This window comes from Cryptotermes secundus, unplaced genomic scaffold (assembly GCF_002891405.2).
Source record: "Cryptotermes secundus unplaced genomic scaffold, Csec_1.0 scaffold2444, whole genome shotgun sequence".
Classification (NCBI taxonomy): Eukaryota; Metazoa; Arthropoda; class Insecta; order Blattodea; family Kalotermitidae; genus Cryptotermes; species Cryptotermes secundus.
In genome coordinates this window covers 283,966-303,178 of record NW_019723340.1, presented here as the reverse complement: position 1 = coordinate 303,178, position 19,213 = coordinate 283,966, and the positions used below count along the sequence as shown (strand labels likewise).

The 19,213-nt window shown below is 38.3% G+C and overlaps 1 protein-coding gene across 2 annotated transcripts in view; it reads right to left on the bottom strand.

Annotated features, from left to right (window-relative positions):
• Positions 1 to 19,213, bottom strand: part of LOC117282116 — a 222,634-nt gene that overhangs the window by 110,413 nt on the left and 93,008 nt on the right. Inside the window, exon 2 of one of the 2 annotated variants that reach the window (XM_033750488.1) lies at positions 13,380 to 13,464. The exons of the other annotated variant lie outside the window; for it this stretch is intronic. The gene's annotated coding sequence lies outside the window, so the exon portion shown is untranslated. The remainder of the gene's footprint in view (positions 1 to 13,379; positions 13,465 to 19,213) is intronic. 2 annotated transcript variants of the gene reach the window in all.

Genomic DNA, 19,213 nt, shown 5'->3' with positions numbered 1-19,213 from the left:
AAGACAAGCAGAGAGGGTAAACAGAAAAAAAGGAATAAGAAAATAAAATAGCAAAGAAAGAATGAGAAAGAAATGTGGCAAACGCAGGTAAATTTTTTTTGTATGACTCAACAATTCAGAGGAGAGCATAAGAAAGCGCCGACTTTCATGGCCTATAGAAGCATTTAAAGCATTTAAAGTTAGTAGTAGTCACTGCTGCTGGGTTAAATTTCCAGTTGAACTTCAGAAAGGCTTGTTTATTTTCACATTGAGGATTCTCACTGGACAGATTTTCAAAATATTAAAATTTATTTTCTCTATCTTAATTACATTAACGTCCGCATTTATATTGAATTAATTTCTTAATTCATATAACGGATAGCGTAGCTGGATGCGGCACTACACTAAAAGTCCGAAGATCGCGGGTTAGATTCTCGATGAGGTCATTACATTTTTCAATTGACCTAATCCTTCCCGCCGTGCTATGGTCCTGGGTTCGACTCGGACTTTAACAGAAATGAGTGTCATGTATCTTCCTGGGGGTAACGGGTGGTCGGCATGTAAGGCTGACAACCTCACCGCCATTTGTGAGCCGATTGTCTAGAAAATATGGAAGCTTCAAAGTCTCATAAACCTATGGGCCTCTACAACCTGTTATAGGGATAGCTTTATCTTTGTTAGTTTTATATAACGGTTGAGCTTAAATACAGTGAATACAAATAAGGCCTACACCTCTCTCTCTCTCTCTCTCCCCCTCTCTCTCTCTCTCTCTCGAGAGAAAAGATGAGTACAATTGCGATGAGAATCTCTGGATCGGTGGTCTATTGTTATTATCAGAGAGGGTTATTTGGATGTTTCGGAGGTTTGCCCTGTCTCTATCTCAGTTATATGCTAAGGATTCTCGCTATATGAGGTATATTTTGTTACCGCTCTTTGCTTCGAATTAACGGCAGAGAGAGAAAAGCAAACCTTTGAAAACCTACATATATTTTATCCAGGCAGAGGGCAAAGCCAAAAGAATATTTTCCTATAATATGTATTTCAAACAAAGGGACAAGCTCGGAATCTGGAAGTCAGAATTAATCCTCTTGAGATAGAAGCGCTCTTTACTCCTCAGTTTTCTCAAGAAACCTCTTAGCTGTGAGACTGTAGACGCAGCTTGCAAAGAAAACGAAAAAGAAATTTATACGAGCAGCATCATCACTTCAGGCTATGGGTCCGTACCTCTCTGCATGGACACGTGGATCATTTCTCTCCTTTAAAGCCTCCTAATGCGTAACTACCAAAATGGCCTACATTATGGCTTGAGAATTTTATAGATAATAATCTTCTATAGAAATTCCTTGCCTCTTAAGAAACCAAAGGTCTCGCCGTTAATTCAAATGAACCTGCCCCGTTGAGTGTCTTAAGGTTAGGGCACACCAAAGAAACTGGCAACCGCAACGCAACCGCAATTTCAGAAAATTTTTATCAGCCTGAGTTGAACACCTGTTACTGAATGGATCAGAGAAAATTGAAGAAACGGCAACGCAACGTAAGGAGATGCGATAAGCTGCACTTTACTTTCCCAGTCCAGCGAGAACATCATCATTAAGTGGTGCATCCCACCTTTAATTTTTTCATCCCAGTAAAATGCTAATGGAATGTTCATTCCGGTTTCACAAGAAGCACGTTTGTCTCATGACTCACTTCCTTCTAATTCTATAACTTAAGGAATTCAAATTCTCCATTTTATATCATTACCAACTATCTTGGTGTTAAATTTTATTAAAAATGTCTTATTTGGTAAATATTTAATTTAAATAGAAGTTTTTTAGGTCTACTGGCATACATTGAATTGTAAATAAAAGTATAAGGTCCTTTATTTCTTCCTCACAATAGACATTATTTTGAAAGGTATTTAATCCTTATTTAAAGGCCGCGCCATAGCTCAAGCGGTTAGTCGCTGGCTTTCCACCGCTGCGGCCCGGCTTCCATCGCGGATCTGGTCAAGTGGGATTTGTTGTGGACAAAGTGGTGCTGGGGCAGGTTTTCTCCGAGTACTTCGGTTTCCCCTGCCAATCTCATTCCACCAGTTGCTCCACAATCACCCTCACCTATCATCTGGGGCTGGTACAATAGGTCAGAAGTGGCTGCAGTACAAGGGACTTAGTCCCACCCCACTAGCAATAAAAAATAATAATCCTTATTTAGATAACTTTATCTTCTGTATACTCGTTTTTCTCCAAGATAATGCGATTTTTATTTCAGACCAGTTGTTACCTTCTCTAGAGATCGGATCTCCCGTAGGCCAATGTTATGGTTTCGGTAAGTAGATAAGAGGAATTTCGTCAGGCATAAATGCAAACGTAGACAAGCATTAGATAATACCAAGCTTTGCTCTCGTGAAGTATACATTCTGGTTCACAAATACTCGTATAATGATGTACGAGAGGGTCACAATTATTAAAGACTTTATTTTTAAATTTGTTCAGCCAACCTGCCTCTGTACTTTCTGTGTAACATTTGTCAAAATATTTCAGCAAAACTTACTCAGACAATAATTAGCTTCATAGTTGTCGAATCATTTCCTATAATGTTTATTTTAGCGCATGCTGTATCATGCCAAATGTGGCAAGTCATGTTGGATTCACCAGCTGCGGAACAATAAGGAGGAATAACATTTCCCAAATAAATTAAATTTTAATAAATATTTTCCTCCCCTGCCTTACTGACTATCAAAATGATTGCAGTATCTAAGGCACTAAGAAGCTCGTGATATTTCACTATGAAATATTAAAGAAAAGACGATAAAACTGAGGTGTTCTCTTTCGAGAGTCACTGCACTGACCTTTCGTTTACGAGTTAGAAGCATGGGAGCAAAGCTATTCGCCACTTCTGCTGCGAGGCTAAAGTAAACAATGGTGACGTAAAGACGGGATTAACATCTATAAATTCTTTTCCTTCCCGTGTTACTAAGAGCGGAGCCCATGAATCTTTGTCTTGACATTTAAGTGACTTTATACTAAAAGGTAATCAAGTCCGACATCTTAGGTAACAGAATTTCTAGAACTTTCAGTTCACAACAAAATGAAATCTACTTCCAATATATCCGACCCACTGTCATTATTGCCGCGTTAAAATTCCATATCTGACTACAGGGTGACTTACGCAGCAGAGACAGGAACTCTTCTCTTCCCTAGCATACCGAGATTGCATCTGAATGCTTAATCAGTAAGAAAGGACTTTTTCAGAGGTAAAGCGGTCACAGCTGAAATATAGACACTCTAATCCAGTGCCGAAATCTACAACGCGTCAAGCTTTACGTCCATGTCCTATATAAAAGGTAAAGTTGTCCCTGTACTTAATTAATTAACCACTGTTCCACGAAGGCGAATGTGGGTGTGGATGTAGAGATCTAAATTTTCTTGACCTCGGAACTAGTTGGAGGCGAATGACCAGCTTCACGTCCCGGTCGCTTTACCTCCGTGGAAAGAGTCCTCGGTATCCATAGGATAGAGGGTTGAGTCGATACTAGAGCCCGTCTGGACGACGTGGAGAAGGGATAGTTCTTGACCCTACGGGGACTTGAACCCTGACCCCTCAGTCGTCCAGCCCGTAGCCAGTCGCTATACCGACTATGCTATCACGGTTCCCTCCATGTCCTCTCTACACCTCATATTGTTCATTGCCTTGATAAAATTGCACACTTGCAAATTTAACTTTGAGGTGTCTCTATATGTTCTAATTCTAGGCGTACATGTCTCACTTTAATAATTTTGTACTGTTTAAATAATATTGATAGCTAATGAGTTACTCTTTACAAAAACATACTGAACAGTCAAAAGTTTCTCAGTTTAATTCTTCGAAGAATAAATTAATTTTTTTAATTAATTCTTTCGTACTTATTTTGACATATTTGAGGTTCGAATTTCACACGGCGGTGAACATGAAGTGTACTATCTTCTAGAATGTGAGCCATAACGTCGTGTAAAAGTTTTCAAGTACTTCTGAGGAACCTATTACCTCCATCTTCACGATAGATGATCAAGTCAAACAAGGAACACAGAGAATCTCTGCTCCAGATGAGCTTTGTGTAGCACAAATACCTGGCAATGCGATTGAGATAAAATAGGCTTTCGAAAGTGAACGGGAATTGATTTATTTCTGCTAGTATGTCCATCGGGACAATCGGTTTCTCTTCGGTATTATGTTTGAAATTCTTGCCAAATTCCGGGGTCAAAACGCATTAAGCAAAGTTCACGCAATTGGTATCATCATCATCATCATCATCATCATCATGTTGAACCAGTCCAGGCTAACCCTTACAATAATCTGTTAAGGGGTTTCTCTTGTTCTGTGATCCGTGTGGTTTGACATTAGTTAATATTTCAGAAGCCTGTCTTTCTAATTCAGTCGACATATTAAATCAAGTTTCTTTCATATTTCTCATTGTGTTCATGCCCAACGTAAGTTTTTTTTATCTCCTAAAAGATGTCTTCAGTTACTTTATCATTCATTTAAGTCCATTAATCCGCTCATCTCATAAATTCCATTTCTGTCTATCGCTCCCATTGTCTAGCTTTCGTACCAGAGGCCATGGCTCAAGCGGTTAGTAGCTGGCTTCCCACCGCGGCGGTCCGAGTTCAAACCCGGGTCTGGTGAAGTGGGATTTGTGGTGGACAAAGTGGCGGTGGGGTAGGTTTTCTCGAGTACTTCGGCTTTCCTTGCCAATATTCATTCCACCAAATTCTCCATCATCATAATCACCCGGGGCAGGTACAATAGGCCAATCAGTGGCTGCCGTGCCGAGTGGACCCAACTGGACTCCACCCCCAACTATGCGAAAAAGCATTCGTACCTACATTTAAGCGTTGGTAGAGCTATCATACTATAAACGTTTATTTTATTGCAATTATGCAAGTTTGATGGTTTGGTAAGTGTGTTAACGAGACGTGCTGATTTAAATGCTTGAATATTCATCTTCTGCATATTGAAGTGAGCATCCAACTTATATTACTGCCTTGACTCTCTCTGTGATTTCATTGTTCTCAATTCATTTACTCATGTAGGTTCTCGACTGAAAAATTCAGTTGTTTTATATACCATACTAATTCTGAAATTATTATCTTATGCTTATTTGTATTTAGTTTGTGAGCTGATATATTAGTTCGTGTTCTGATTTTGATATTATTACTAGTTCATATGGAAAAAAGAGTTTTTCAGCATGTATGCTTTATATCTATATTCTTATTTATTTCTTGTATTTCCATCTGTGAGTAGTACAGTGAAACGTCTCAGTGAAACAGTGAAACGTAGTCCTCGAAACTAACAACGGGACAAGAATATTTGCTACGTAACAGCGCGGGAAATACTCCTCTACAAGAATAGTTACTGTTGGGAAGAGTGTTACGCAACACAATGCTAGGCAGCTGTAACAGTTGGAATACAATAATGGAAACGGTGGTGTTTTCTGTGTTAACCTGAAGAAAATTGAGGTCATTTGGTTAGTTGTCAGTTGCCAGCTAGGAGTTGAGTTCTGCACGGGAGGCTGTGATGATAGAACCTGAGCGTGTGAAACTGAAGAATTTCCACTGTCGAAAGCCGTTTTCAGGGAACGGCTGATGAGGTCACAGCAGGCGGGAAAAAGGCTTAGCTGGTGCTGTGGTGGTTTGTAAAGTGTGGAGATTAGCGATAGTTCTGTAATTGTGTACTTGTAATTTAGAGTGATGTTTATAAGTGGTTAATAAATCCAAGCTTCAATCCAAAACCCGTCTATAGTCACTCAAAAATGTGACCATATTTTATTTATGCGGAATGGATTACGTTTCAGGAAATTTCGCTGCAATGCAAGCTACTCTTCAGAAGCCACCTTCATTCCCGTCCAGGGACCATACACGATCTTTACGAAACCTTCTCGAGGAGACTTTAATCGAGTTAGTTAAATACTAAAGTAATAAAGAGATAAAGACGCGCCATAGCTCAAACGGTTAGTCACTGGCTTCCCACCGCGACGGCCCAGGTTCTAACCCGGGTCTGGGCAAATGGGATTTGTGGCGGGGACAAAGTGGCGCTGGGACAGGTTTTCTCCAAGTACTTCGGTTTCTCCTGCCAATCTTGATTCCACCAAATTCTCCATTATCATAAACTCCAGGGCAGGCTACAATAGGCCAATCAGTGGCCGCCGTGCCGAGTGGACCCAGTTGGACTCCACCCCCCACTAAGAGAATAAAGAGATAAAGTTGAGAACATAAATGTAAAGTGATAAATTAAAACTCTAATCTGAAATACGTTAGATTTGTGTTTAAAGCCAACCGACCTGTAATGTAATGTTCAATTATATATGTACATCCGAGCATTACTATGTATTTTTTCTTTTAAATATTAACACATGACTGGACTTACCTGTTGCATATTATATAAACAATAAATTAGTTCAGTAGAGTTGTTACGTAATGCATATGTATGGTGTTTACTCTATTATACTGTTCACATTTGCGTCACCAACGAGCCTCCCTCTACCCAGAGGCCATCCTTGTAAATACCACATATGAGTGGATGTTTCGGTGGTCTTCTTGGAGACGTTTCACTATAGTTCACTCAAGAATATAATGAAAAATGTTGGTAGCATTGGGCAACCTTAACATACACCACTAGTAACGGATTAATACAAAATATTAATTTTTTATTAATTCGCTTAGTGGTGGGTGGAGTCCAACAGTGTCCACTCGGCACTGCGGCCACTGATTGGCCTATTGTAGCCTGCCCCGGGTGATTATGATGATAGAGAATTTAGTGGAATGAAGATTGGCAAGGGAAACCGAAGTACTTAGAGAAATAAAGTCAATAGAAAATCCGTCGAGTGTAACAATTTTTTAGGTCACTTCTTTATCACTTTTGCCTTACATGTTTCGGTTTAATAAAACCATCATCAGAGGCACACAGTACAATCATGAAAACACTGTCGTTGTTTAAATGTACACAGTATATATGCTGCGTGGACGCTGCTACAATATGTCGATGTGTAAAAGCACAACACTTGCTAGGATTATTGAATGCACGCTCAACCCTCACATTCCATCCGAAATTGCCCTCAAGTTAAAACGTCAATGTTAAGATATTTAAAAATTTAAAACATTTGAAGTAAAATGTTAGGCTCCTCCTTGTTAATTCATCCCGAAGAAACATCTAACCATAAGCCTATAAAACCTCAAGCTGACATCTCCCATCTTCGGGATGAATTAACAAGGAGGAGCCTAACATTTTACTTCAAATGTTTTAAATTTTTAAATTTTTAAATATCTTAACATTGACGTTTTAACTTGAGGGCAATTTCGGATGGAATGTGAGGGTTGAACGTGCATTCAATAATCATAGCAAGTGTTGTGCTTTTACACATCGACATATTGTAGCAGCGTCCACGCAGCATATATACTGTGTACATTTAAACAACGACAGTGTTTTCATGATTTTACTCTGTGCCTCTGATGATGGTTTTATTAAACCGAAACATGTAAGGCAAAAGTGATAAAGAAGTGACCTAAAAAAATTGTTACACTCGACGGATTTTCTATTGACTTTATGATTGATAGTGTAACGGACCAAAAATGAAACAATTCAAAATACTTAGAGAAAACCCACCCCAGAGCCACTTTTTCCACCACAAATCCCACTTGACCAGATACGGGGTCGAAACTGTGCTGCCGCGGTGGAATCCAGCTACTAACCGCTTGAGCTATGGCGCGGCCATACAAAATATTAAGTTAAATCTAATGCTTATTTTATTACATTTTACATGTGAATTATTTATTGCAGTAATATACTCGGAATATTTTGATTTCAGTTTCTCTTAATGCTTTTCGAAAAATGCCCGGATGATATCATGGACGAGGGCACATTCAACTAACTGTGATCTCGTAACACTGCTATGTAAAACCACAGCGTCCGGGGCTGGCATAAATTAGTAAATACGGTACGAGAGAAACATCAAATTTAGTAAACTCTAAACTATTCTCTTCTATACCTGGAAATGTAGTTCAAGCGCTTTTCTTCTAGTATGTACTTATATTACTGAATATAGTTCTGATTTAGCTCAGTAACGTATCAGTAAAATCTGCAACTGATAATCAGGGGATAAACGTCACTTTCGACTTCTCTACCGTTGGTGAGATGGCAATAAAAAACTCAGTTATATTGTACGGGGATCACAGGCGTTTTCCACAAGAGTCTAAAAACAACGTGGGCGCTTTTCAGATAGGTTCATGCTGAGAGGATACGAAAGTCTAACAAACCAAAAAGATAGTAATCTGCTCAGACAAAGCTCTTTTTTAAAATATTTTAACTTCTGCCGTGTTTAGACCTACGTGAAAAATTTATATCATAGAAATTAAGTAAGAGCAAATATTTTAAACAAGAATGGTAAAGTCCCTCCAGTTGAATGTATATGATTTATACTGATATTAATTTATTGACGATACGAAGCAAACCAAACTAACGCATATCTCACTAACGGAATAATAAATACAGGTTCCTTACATTTTTAATAAATGATATCAGAAGCTATTTTAAACAGAATGTTGAGTCTATAGATTTTCTTCTATTCTGTTCTGTACAATTTTTATACTACGAAATATTTTCTGAGAATTTCTGGCTTAAATTTCACCAATGGTGGCGTTATGTGGATACAAATAATTTTCATCATCATTACTGTCATCATTTTCATTGATGGCCACACTTGGTCTATTCCAGGCATGTCCAACTTCAAACAGGTTGTGATCGACTTTTTAGTGTCAAAACTGCCAGTGATCTACCATCCCCTCCTATCGTCGCACCTTGCTTTAAGCAAAACCATTGGTAAAAATAAGAGTTCACGTGATAAGGATAGATTAGGGATTTCCCCGCAGTTCAATTAACACGAGTGTAAAGTAATTTTCACGTAAGCTACATAAGAATAGAAAAATAGGAATGACTAATACGTATTTACCCTTCAAAATCTGAATATAATCATATTATATTAAAAGTGAATTTACATGCTTTTCACGTATAATTTCCTTATAGGCCTATGAGATCGACCAAAAATCGTCCCGCGATCGACGCTTTGGACATGTCTGGTCTATTCCGTCCTCTTGAAGAGTATGCTCGTCCCTCTATATTAAGTTTGGGCACTCTGTGTTGCGTTTCCTTTTTGTTTCCTTTTTTTCAGTGGCTCTTCCAGGCCATTCAGAGCCCAGGTCTCTTATTCAGCTCCGTAATCATTTTTCTCAGACGGTAGGACGCTTTGGATTGGTGATTAGCTCGTCGCAAGGCCGCTACCTAAATACAGGACAGCACAAACACAGAACAAACGCATACAAACACCAAACATTCATGCTTTAAATGGGTTTCGAACTCACGATCCCAGTGTTCGAGCGGGCGAAGACAGTTCATGCATTAGACAGTACGACCATTGTGACCGGCTTTCTTTTTGGATTGCACCAATACAAATAAGAACAGAAAATAAATTCTTTCTACGAAGTTTAGTACAGACATCATTGCTAAAATTATCTAAAAATGCATCAACTTCTTTCGAAGAGGAAACAAGTGGATGGACAGAAAGACGGATGGACGGATGGACGTATACAACATCCGTATCATAACTTCAATTAAATATTATTTGTACATTGAAGCATAAAAATTTTTCTGGTTGCAAAAATAACATAAAACAATTTAACGGTGGAGTAGATGAAATATAAAGTAACAGGTTTAACAGCTAAGGTATAACTTGAACGCAAATCCAGAAACTCTGACATCCTCATAGAAGAAGGAGGAAAAAGGAATAATTTAAAATTACTAGCTAAAAATATTCACGCCTTTGCGAGGAGAAAGTGACAGACGCTAAGCGAAACATGACAAAAGCGGAAATGAAACGACAAGGATAGAGTGACCAGTCTCTCAAATTTGACAAACGTTGATTCATGACTTACATAAAACATTCGGACTTAAATTGAAGAGGCTGACTGAAGCTTTGAAAACACGAGGAAATAATGGGATGAAGTAGAAAAATGTCGTGGGTTTTACAGCAGAAAGAGATAAGCAAGTGTGACTAGAAAAATGCGAATGAATTAATGTTTTTATCTCACAAAGAAGTAAATTACTTATTTTAGAAATGACGGTCTATATGTCACTGGATTTTATAAGAAACTGAAATAACACAACAAAGTCAGAAATGAAGGTTCAATAATATACCTAAAGAAACAGAAAATAATATAACAAAGAATGAAGGGGACAAGGAGAATTATTTTAAATGAAAAAAAATATTTATTATACTTCCAGCAAAATATATAGGCTAATATTCTTTCCGTCAAGGAAAGTACGAAAAGAGAAAACAACAAAGAAAAAAATATTGGAGGAAGAAACAATTTGTAAGCTAGACCACTAGGAGGTGGTAAGAAGAATGAAGAGGAATACAAATTTTAGAGACACTAATCAGAAGAAGGAAGGGCGGATGCAAGCAGAAAATGGAGTTAAAAATGGCGGGCTAAAGTAAGTGTATCTCAGGGACAATTTGAAGCTTTAAATTTGAAAGAGATAAACTATTTTACAGAAATCAAATCTTACGGAACTATAATGAAAAGTAGTAAAGAAGTCGTAACGTGATCTATCGGACTAAAGTGTAGAAAGAGAGAGCATAACAGGAAAATGACTTGTTGCAGAAAGAAGGATGGAAACATAGACCCAGTTGATACCTTAAAAAAGGAAAAACCTGAGCGTACAACTGTTTAAGAACGCTAAACGAACATTGTGGGGTTTATTGAATTATCCTACACAAATAATGTTGCGTTGGAAGCTTGAAATAGACAGCAACCAGATTCGGTTAGAACAGAAAATATCAATGCCACGAGAAGATGAATAGACGGATATTAATGACTAAGTTCCCATTTCGCTGGTACAGGATAATATTTGAGAAGTTGATAGCTGTTCAGCTGGCCCGTAAATTAACTGTTTTATATGATACAAAATGATTCATTACCGTATTTACCAGAGTCTCATATTGAACTCTGCTTTGTGTAGGTGTATCATGTTCATAAAATCACGTGCTATTTCTGTCATATCTATTGCAACATTATTCTAACATTTATGCTAATCTATTCCGAGTAATCTCTTTCTTTCCTAGTTTTCGTCAGCCCGGTCGAAGGGCGTCCTACAAAGCGGGACATCACAAAAACATAGAATGTTTACATTCAACCACAAGAGAATTTTAAATATATCATTTTAAATTTAAGTTACAATTTCTGGAAGATTTAAAAGTAGAATAACCCTTGTAACTTCCTGATGGATGCATAAATCATATGATTGTGATAAGTAGTACTTATACGAGTATGGATCCACATTGGGCCAGTTCAATTAAGCTGAAATTATTTAATGATACTGCCTGAAGATGGTTCCATATGCGGACCGAAACATGTAGCAACGATTAAATAAAACAAACACTTCTATTGGTTTCACTCTTTATTTATTGCTGTCTTGACGGCCAAATACAAAAAACGCTTTTGCATAATTCCTAACTCCGATGCGCAGTGTGTGTTGTGCTCGTAACCTTCCTAGCAGTGAACCTGCCATTTAAATACTCTCACTCATGGAGCTGAGCCCTTCTTGAGAGCTGCCAATTGTGCAGCTACTAAAGAACTTCCCAGCATTTTATGGAACCCGAAGATTCATTGCCGCTTTCACAAGAGACCTCCACCGATCCCTATCCTGAGCCAGATCAATCCATTCCATCCTCTCCCTCTAAAGGCGCGTCCACATTACTCGTGTACGTGCTCGTGTGACTCGCTATGCTCACGAGTAATGTGGACGATATGACAAGTCATGAGACAAGCAAATTCTAAATTTTTTATTTAAAAACTATAGCCAATAAATTAAAATATGACTACAGCCTATACACACTATGAGTAAATATACGGATCCTCACCCGCCGAAGCCTGGCGAGCAACTGGAGTGTGGACGAAGATTTACGAGCACAAGTAAAAGCCAGACGGGTCTCCCGACGAGCACAAGCCTGGCGAGCACGAGTAATGTGGACGCGCCTTAAGATCCATTTTAGTATTGTCCACCCACATATGTCTTGATATTCCCAGTTACCTCTATCCTTCCGGCTTTCCCACCAATATCCTATATGCATTCCTCCTCTCCCCAATTCGTGCTACATGTCCTTCCCATCTCATCCCCATAGACATGATCATTCAAATTATACTTGAAGTTACGTGTTACGAAGCTCCTCATTATGCAGTTTTCTCCACCCTCCCTTAACTTCATATCTCTTCGGTCTAAATATTCTCAACACCCTGTTCTCAAACACCCTCAGTCTATGTTCCTCCCTTAATGTCAGAGACCAAGTTTCACACCCATGCAGAAGCACAGGCAAAATTATATTTATGTATAATCTAATCTTTATGGGCTTTAAATATATTATTAAAAATGTCAGAATATTTCAGAAGGGAGAAGAGAACCAGCGAATCGTCCTCAGTGCTGGCTTGGAATTGTGAATTTATAAATATTTTCGGTTAAATGTGCTGGATATATCACTTACAAGGGGACCGAAGCATATAGCATTCATCACAAAGACCACGCTATTCTATTTTATAATTTAATAAAAGGCATGAATTAATATATGCCACTCAAAATAAGGAGTGATATTAATTTATTTAATTTTTTATCTCTTTACTGTAGCTTATTCAATGAAGCTGCCTCTGGTATAGTAGTCAGAGTTCCTGACTGCAGATCCAGAGCCCCGGTTTCGATTCCCGGTGCTACCAGATTTTCTGAGAAGTAGTGGGTCTGGAACTATATCCACTCAGCATCATGAGGATAACTGAGGAGCTACTTGAATGGAAAAGTAGCGGCTCCTGACAAGAAAACCGATATTAACGGTCGTGGGGGTTCGTTGCGCCGACCACGAGACGCCCTCTATCCGCTAAAGTTGGCACTAATTTCGCCGGCAAGCAGCGGTCGCTCGGGCGGTATAGTTCGCTTGCGGACTAAAGCCGGGGAGTTTGTTTTTGTTTTTGTCAGTAATACAGAATATATAGCGTCGTGGCCTGACTTCAGCAGCTCTGCCGGAGCTGAAATTGGTTTAGAAATGATAATACAATTTTGTCGTTGACTGAGGAAAACTACAAAAAAGCCAACTGAGGTTATACAATGGTCCACTCGATGGGACATAAGCATGAATACGTCTGTTTTTACGGTGAGATGTTTCTTAAGGAACACAAATTCTGTGCATGAGTTGAAAATATTTTCTTTCTGCGGCTTGTTGCACATTCTTATGGCAAAACTGAACGATCGTTGTTCAAGCAGTTCCTTCCGTGCGGTACAAAATGTGGATATGAGAATAGACATGTTGAGAAAACCTCACTGAAAAGAAGCAAATAACTGCAAGTTACCTAGTAATGTAGAGAAGCCGGGATAGCTCAATCGGTATATCGTCTTGCTACGGGCCGGGCGACCGAGGCATCGGAGTTCTTGTCCCTGTAAAATGAAAAATGTTCTCATCTCCTCGCCGTCCAGACCGGCTCTGGGGTCCATCCAGCCTCCTAATCAATGGGTAGCTGGGGCTATTTCACAGGGGATAAATCCGCCGGGGCATGAATCTAACCACTCACCTCCAGCTAGTGTTGAGGTCAAGAAAAAATGGATCTACACATCCACTCCCCCATACACTTTCAAGGAGTAATGCTTAATTAGTTAAGCATACGCACAATTTTACCTTACCTAGTAACGCAAGGATTCTTCTGGGTCGCAAAAAAACTTGTGACCCAGGCTGTTGTCTCTTCTTCAGTTTAAGTTATGGATGCTTGTAACTTGGGCTGTGTATATGTCAAGGACACAAAACGCATATCTTCGCTTCGGTCACTTTATTCCTACGTTGTGAAGCGAAGGCCGTAATAAAAGGAAATCGTGAGGAGCAGTAATGAGGCTATTAAGTCCTGCTTAACAAAGGGTTTCTCGTATCACACCGTAATGCCCGAGACACGTATTGTCTTGTTCCACTTCAACAACAGGATTGCAGGTTCAAGTATCCCTATAGGTATAACTATATATCTGCGTTTTTTGTTTTGGTTTGATCTACGAGTGTATATGGGTATTCTCCGATATCCCAACCGAAGGAGTCTTACTGAGTTCATGGAAATACAATTTTCTAAAGATAACCATAAATAGAACCCAGCCAATCTGTGTCAATTTATGAAGAATTCTGTCACAATGAATTTCATTTATCTCATATAGACCTATGGTCTTTCATTTGCAACGTTACCGTAATTTTTAAACGTCTTCTTATTGCTAGTACGGTGGGACTAGGTCCCTTCTACTGCGGACACTTCTGGCCTATTGTACCAGCCCCAGATGATAGGTGAGGGTGATTGTTGAGCAATTGGTGGAATGAAGATTGGCAAGGGAAACCGAAGTACTAGGAGAAAATCTGTTCCAGCGGCACTTTGTCCACTACAAATCCCACTTGACCAGACCCAGGATCGAACCCGGGCCGCCGCGGTGGGAAGCCAGCGGCTAACCGCTTGAGCTAGGGCGCGGCCATTTTTAAAAGTTATTTTGTTTACTAATGTAATAAAAACTTACACATGTACAAATTTGTTGCGATGTTATGTAGATCAGAAACGGCCAGCTGTGCAAATTCCACGAGTATGGAATTGCTTATCTGTATAACATCCATATTGTGTTTGGTGTACACACGAAACTAATTAAGCTTATTAAATTGTGTTTAACTGAAAAGCATAATAAAGTCCGTACTGGTAAACATTTTTCTTATCCTTATTCTATTCAAAGTGTTTTGAAACAAGGAGATTGTTTACCGCCATTGCGTTCCAACTTTGCCTTGGAAAACGTCATTAGGAAGGTCGAAAAATACTGGCGGGGGTTGGAAATGAATGGGGTATATTAGCTTCCGGTCTGTGCTGATGATGCAAATTTAGTTGGAGAGAAAACACAGGAGTTGTCAAAGTAGCTAATAATAAATCTGGTCTAGAAGTGAGTATATTGTGGCATGTAGATCCGTTGCTAAGCAATGACAGCAAAAGAAGCAGCTATACAAATGCCATTGTTAAGTAAGGGCTTCGCAAGAAGCACGTTACCACGGCGAAAATTGTACAACAATACTGTAACGGTGTTTTCTGTTCGGCCCGTGACATGACATTATAAGAAGGGCAAATCACTTGAGCTGAGTTAAGTTAGTTGTTTGAAGAGTGACTGAGCTAACTAGTCAGTAAGTTAGAGAAGAGCTAAGGTTCAGTTGTGAGCTGTTGCTGTGAGAATCTGATAGCTGAGGCTAGGGATAGTTCTGGAACCCAGAGGAAGAGAAATATCCGCTGTTGAAAGCCGCTACCAAGCAACGGCTAGTGGAGAAATGACTGCTTATACTAGTGTGTTTAATAGTGAAATGTAAATAAATTCGATCATCAATCCAAATCCGTCTACAGTCATTCCATTCACCTGAAAATATACTCGTAGTTATGTCTCGTCACCAGAATGTATGACAAGATCGTAAAACAAATACGGGTATTAGATAACAAGAACAAAAGAACATACTCCGTTGTTTTACTCCTTAAGCGAACTATGCCGACCTAACGACCGCCGCATGTCGGCGAAGTCAGTGTCAACTTCAGCGGATAGAGGGCGTCGCGTGGTCAGCGCAACGAATCCCAACGGCCGTTAATTTCGGTTTTCTAGACCGGTAGATAATGTGAACGCGTGGCAAAATTAAAATATTTGGAAACGGCCGTGACAAATCAAAATTGGATTCATGAGGAAATTAAGAGCAGATTGCATTAAAGAATGCTTGCTAACATTCAGTTCTTCCCCTCCACTGCTCAAAAGCGTAAGTACTGAAGTGTACTAAATCATAACATTGCCCATAATTATTTATGGATATGAAACTTGGTCTCTGATCTTAAGGGAAGAGCATACGCTGAGGGTGTTTGAGAACAGAGTGCTAAGGAGATTATTTGAACCCAAGGGAGTCAAATAGTAGGATATCAGAGAGAAATATATAATGAGGTGCTTCATAAACTGTACTTACCAAATATAATAAGAATGATCAAGTCAGGGGGGAAAGAGGGGAAAAAATGCATACAAAATTTTGGTGGGAAAATCAGAAGGAAGGAAACCACTAGGACGATCTGGACATATATGGAATAATAATAGTAAAACAGATTTCAGAGAAATAACTTAGCAGGATATGGGCTGGATTCATATGGCTCTCAAGAGAGACCAACGACGCGCTCCTGTTAACATGGTAATGAGCCTTCGGGTTCCATAACCTGTTTGGAAATTTTGAGTAGCTGAGCGTCTAGTGGATTCCAAAGAAATATTCTCCCCCTTGGAGTTAATTATTTGGTAACTTTAATAATTAGTTTGTTAGCTCGTTAGTCAGTCAAGATCATAAGGCACGAGTATTTGCATTCAAGGTTCAATCAAATGGTCTCCTAACAGGATAGTGTTGCAATCAACAGTCTGAGGTCGAGTGTGAGCCAGTTTTTACTGTCAGAAAAGGGCTTCGAATGTGGTCAGATTCTTCGGCAAGAAATCGGTCTAAATATTGTGAAAAATACAAGAGGACTGGAAGTGCAGACATCAGATAGCTTTACAGGCGTAAGCGTTGAAATCGACATCAAGAGAACTGAGTGACGTATATGCTGGCTTTAGTGGTCATACCAAACACTATAAGGAAAATGGAGTTTAATTTCATATTCGGTTGTCAGGTTTTTTCTTTCAGTTGAATTCAATACTAGAGGAAGTTGTCTGTTAGTATATAACAAGATAAGATCAGCGAACGAAAGAGTGAAGTTTGTAAAACTTAGCGCGCGACAATTATACTAATGGGTTTATATACCTTGTAATTATTGTACACGCGCTTCCTAACTGAAGACAAGCTGATGGCAGGAAGGATAATTGCTGTATTATCTCTGAGATATAATTGATATACACGACGTTTCGACAGTTAATTCAGCTCTTTAAGTGATACACGCTTTTTTCCTTCTTTATGTATTATCAGAGACTGTGTTCGATATTGAACTCAGAAGAGTCTGCGCTGTACGTTACTATATTAACCTTTAATCGCCGTGGCGAAAAAAGACTGACATCTCTATAACTGTACTTAACTACTCATGCGACGGTTTCGCGTCTTTGCAGTACAGGGAGTTCTTGTTTTCTTCTTTGTGCATGATCTTGGCTGTACCTCACTGTAGTGTGTTTCTCATTTCACGCGTCTTTTACTGTTTCGAATTTCGACTTTTCACTCTTGATTTTATTCTCGAAAAAGTCTTCCAGCATCTCACATATATTTCCTCCCTATTCACATGGAATGCTGTAGGTACATATACAGTTTCCTGTTTCCTAAGTCTTATTTTCGACCTATTTTTCTTAATACAATATTTTAGGCCTATAATATCTCTTTGCTCCTTATGTCTGCCTCTTTGTCTCTCATTTCAACATTTTAATCAGTTTACCGAGCTCAACAAAATTTGTTTTTAATTTTCATCATTGAAGAATTCCAGGCTAACCTAAAAAGTTTTAATTTACAGTAATCTGTAATATCGACAAGGCGCAATTCTGGTTTTTTCAAAATGAGATTGATAATAACGACATTTAATTTATTGTTATGAAATTACGTGTAGTTATAATAAATCTTAGAAAAATGCTTAATTTTCTTAACCTGATTTTCTCCTAGAATATGAAACACTTAAATATTGTCTGCACAAAATCTGTATTTATATTTTAATTTGATGCCTGTAACTAATAAATGAGTGGAAGAAGCAATATGAAATGTGGTAAGGAGAAAAGTATATACTTACATAAAATCCTGTATATTTATCAGTCATCTGTTCTAAGTGTGTAGATGATATGAAATTTTAAAATGATTTCAACCAAATTCAACTAAGATAAAACTTACTTAAACATAAACTTATAGAGGAAAGAAAATAATAATCAAATAATTAATTAATTAAATTTATTTAAGTTCTTAAGATTGAAGCACTGGAAGTATACTCGTACATAACAAAAGGCGCTAAGGCTAGAGCTAGAACTAGAAATGGACTAATGTAATACTAGATAATAAAATAATACAGGTAACACAAATGTGATGTAACTCAGTAGGATTAAGCAAAGGAAAATGTATCCTCGAGACAGGTGTGAAGTTTATTGGAAACTCTCAGTTATTTGCACGTGTTGCTTGCAGTAGTGACGCATATTGCTTAAGGGGTGACACTTGAGACATTTCTGACGTTAAAGTTAGAAAAGTCTCCAATTTGCTTAGTGGGTACACGGAGACAAACAATATCCATAATAGGACAACAGCCAATTTTGTTCTTAAAAACGATAATAAGAAATAAAACTTAAAGATTTTGTCACCTAGAACAAAGCGTTTTAAAATGTAAATTATTCAACATGGATTCATAATAACAAAAAGAGTAAATTGAGTATAACATAAAATTGTAAACTTTCTTTGTATGTCTTCCAGCTCACTAGAGTCTGATAAAGTAAGGTTATTCCAAACGACAGGCGCATACTCAAGCGTTTAAAGAATTAAGTTAATATACACAACTTTTAGATTCTCCAAGGAAGAAAGATTATATGGGATGAAATTAATTTAATAATCCTAACAGTTTTAGTGCCTGAGAATATAAGCAGTAGATATGGAAATGAAAATGTAATTTTCTATCTTCCATTACCACATAATTCAATTCAATTCAATTCTTTATTATTAATGTGCCGAGTCAACAGCCGCAAGGCCAATTACAGACGCAGCACAGTGCAGAAGAATGAATTACATTCTAGACAAACTTATTAAAAGTCACATACAAATTACAAGAAATAATAATGAATAAAAGTAAAAGTAAAAGTAAACAAACAAATAGCTGATATGGAATGAAACATAAATATTTAATAAAAATACTAACAGTTATACAATATTTAATATTTGTTTGGGTAGAACATTCCTGGCTCCGAATACGTCAACATCCCTGCAGACAGCATTAGCAGCTGCTGCGCATCTAGCAGAGGGACAATTTTTAAATAAGGAGCAAACATTGAACAATGCAAAATCTCTGATATACCGAGCAGGAACTCTGAGACCAACAATTTCCAGGACAGAAGGGCAGAATTTAGAGCCAAAATAAACTTGAATAAGAAAGAGAGCATCAAGGCGATGTCTCCTAGTACATAAAGTATGTAATTTTAACTCCTCAAGAGCAAGAGAATAATTGTAATG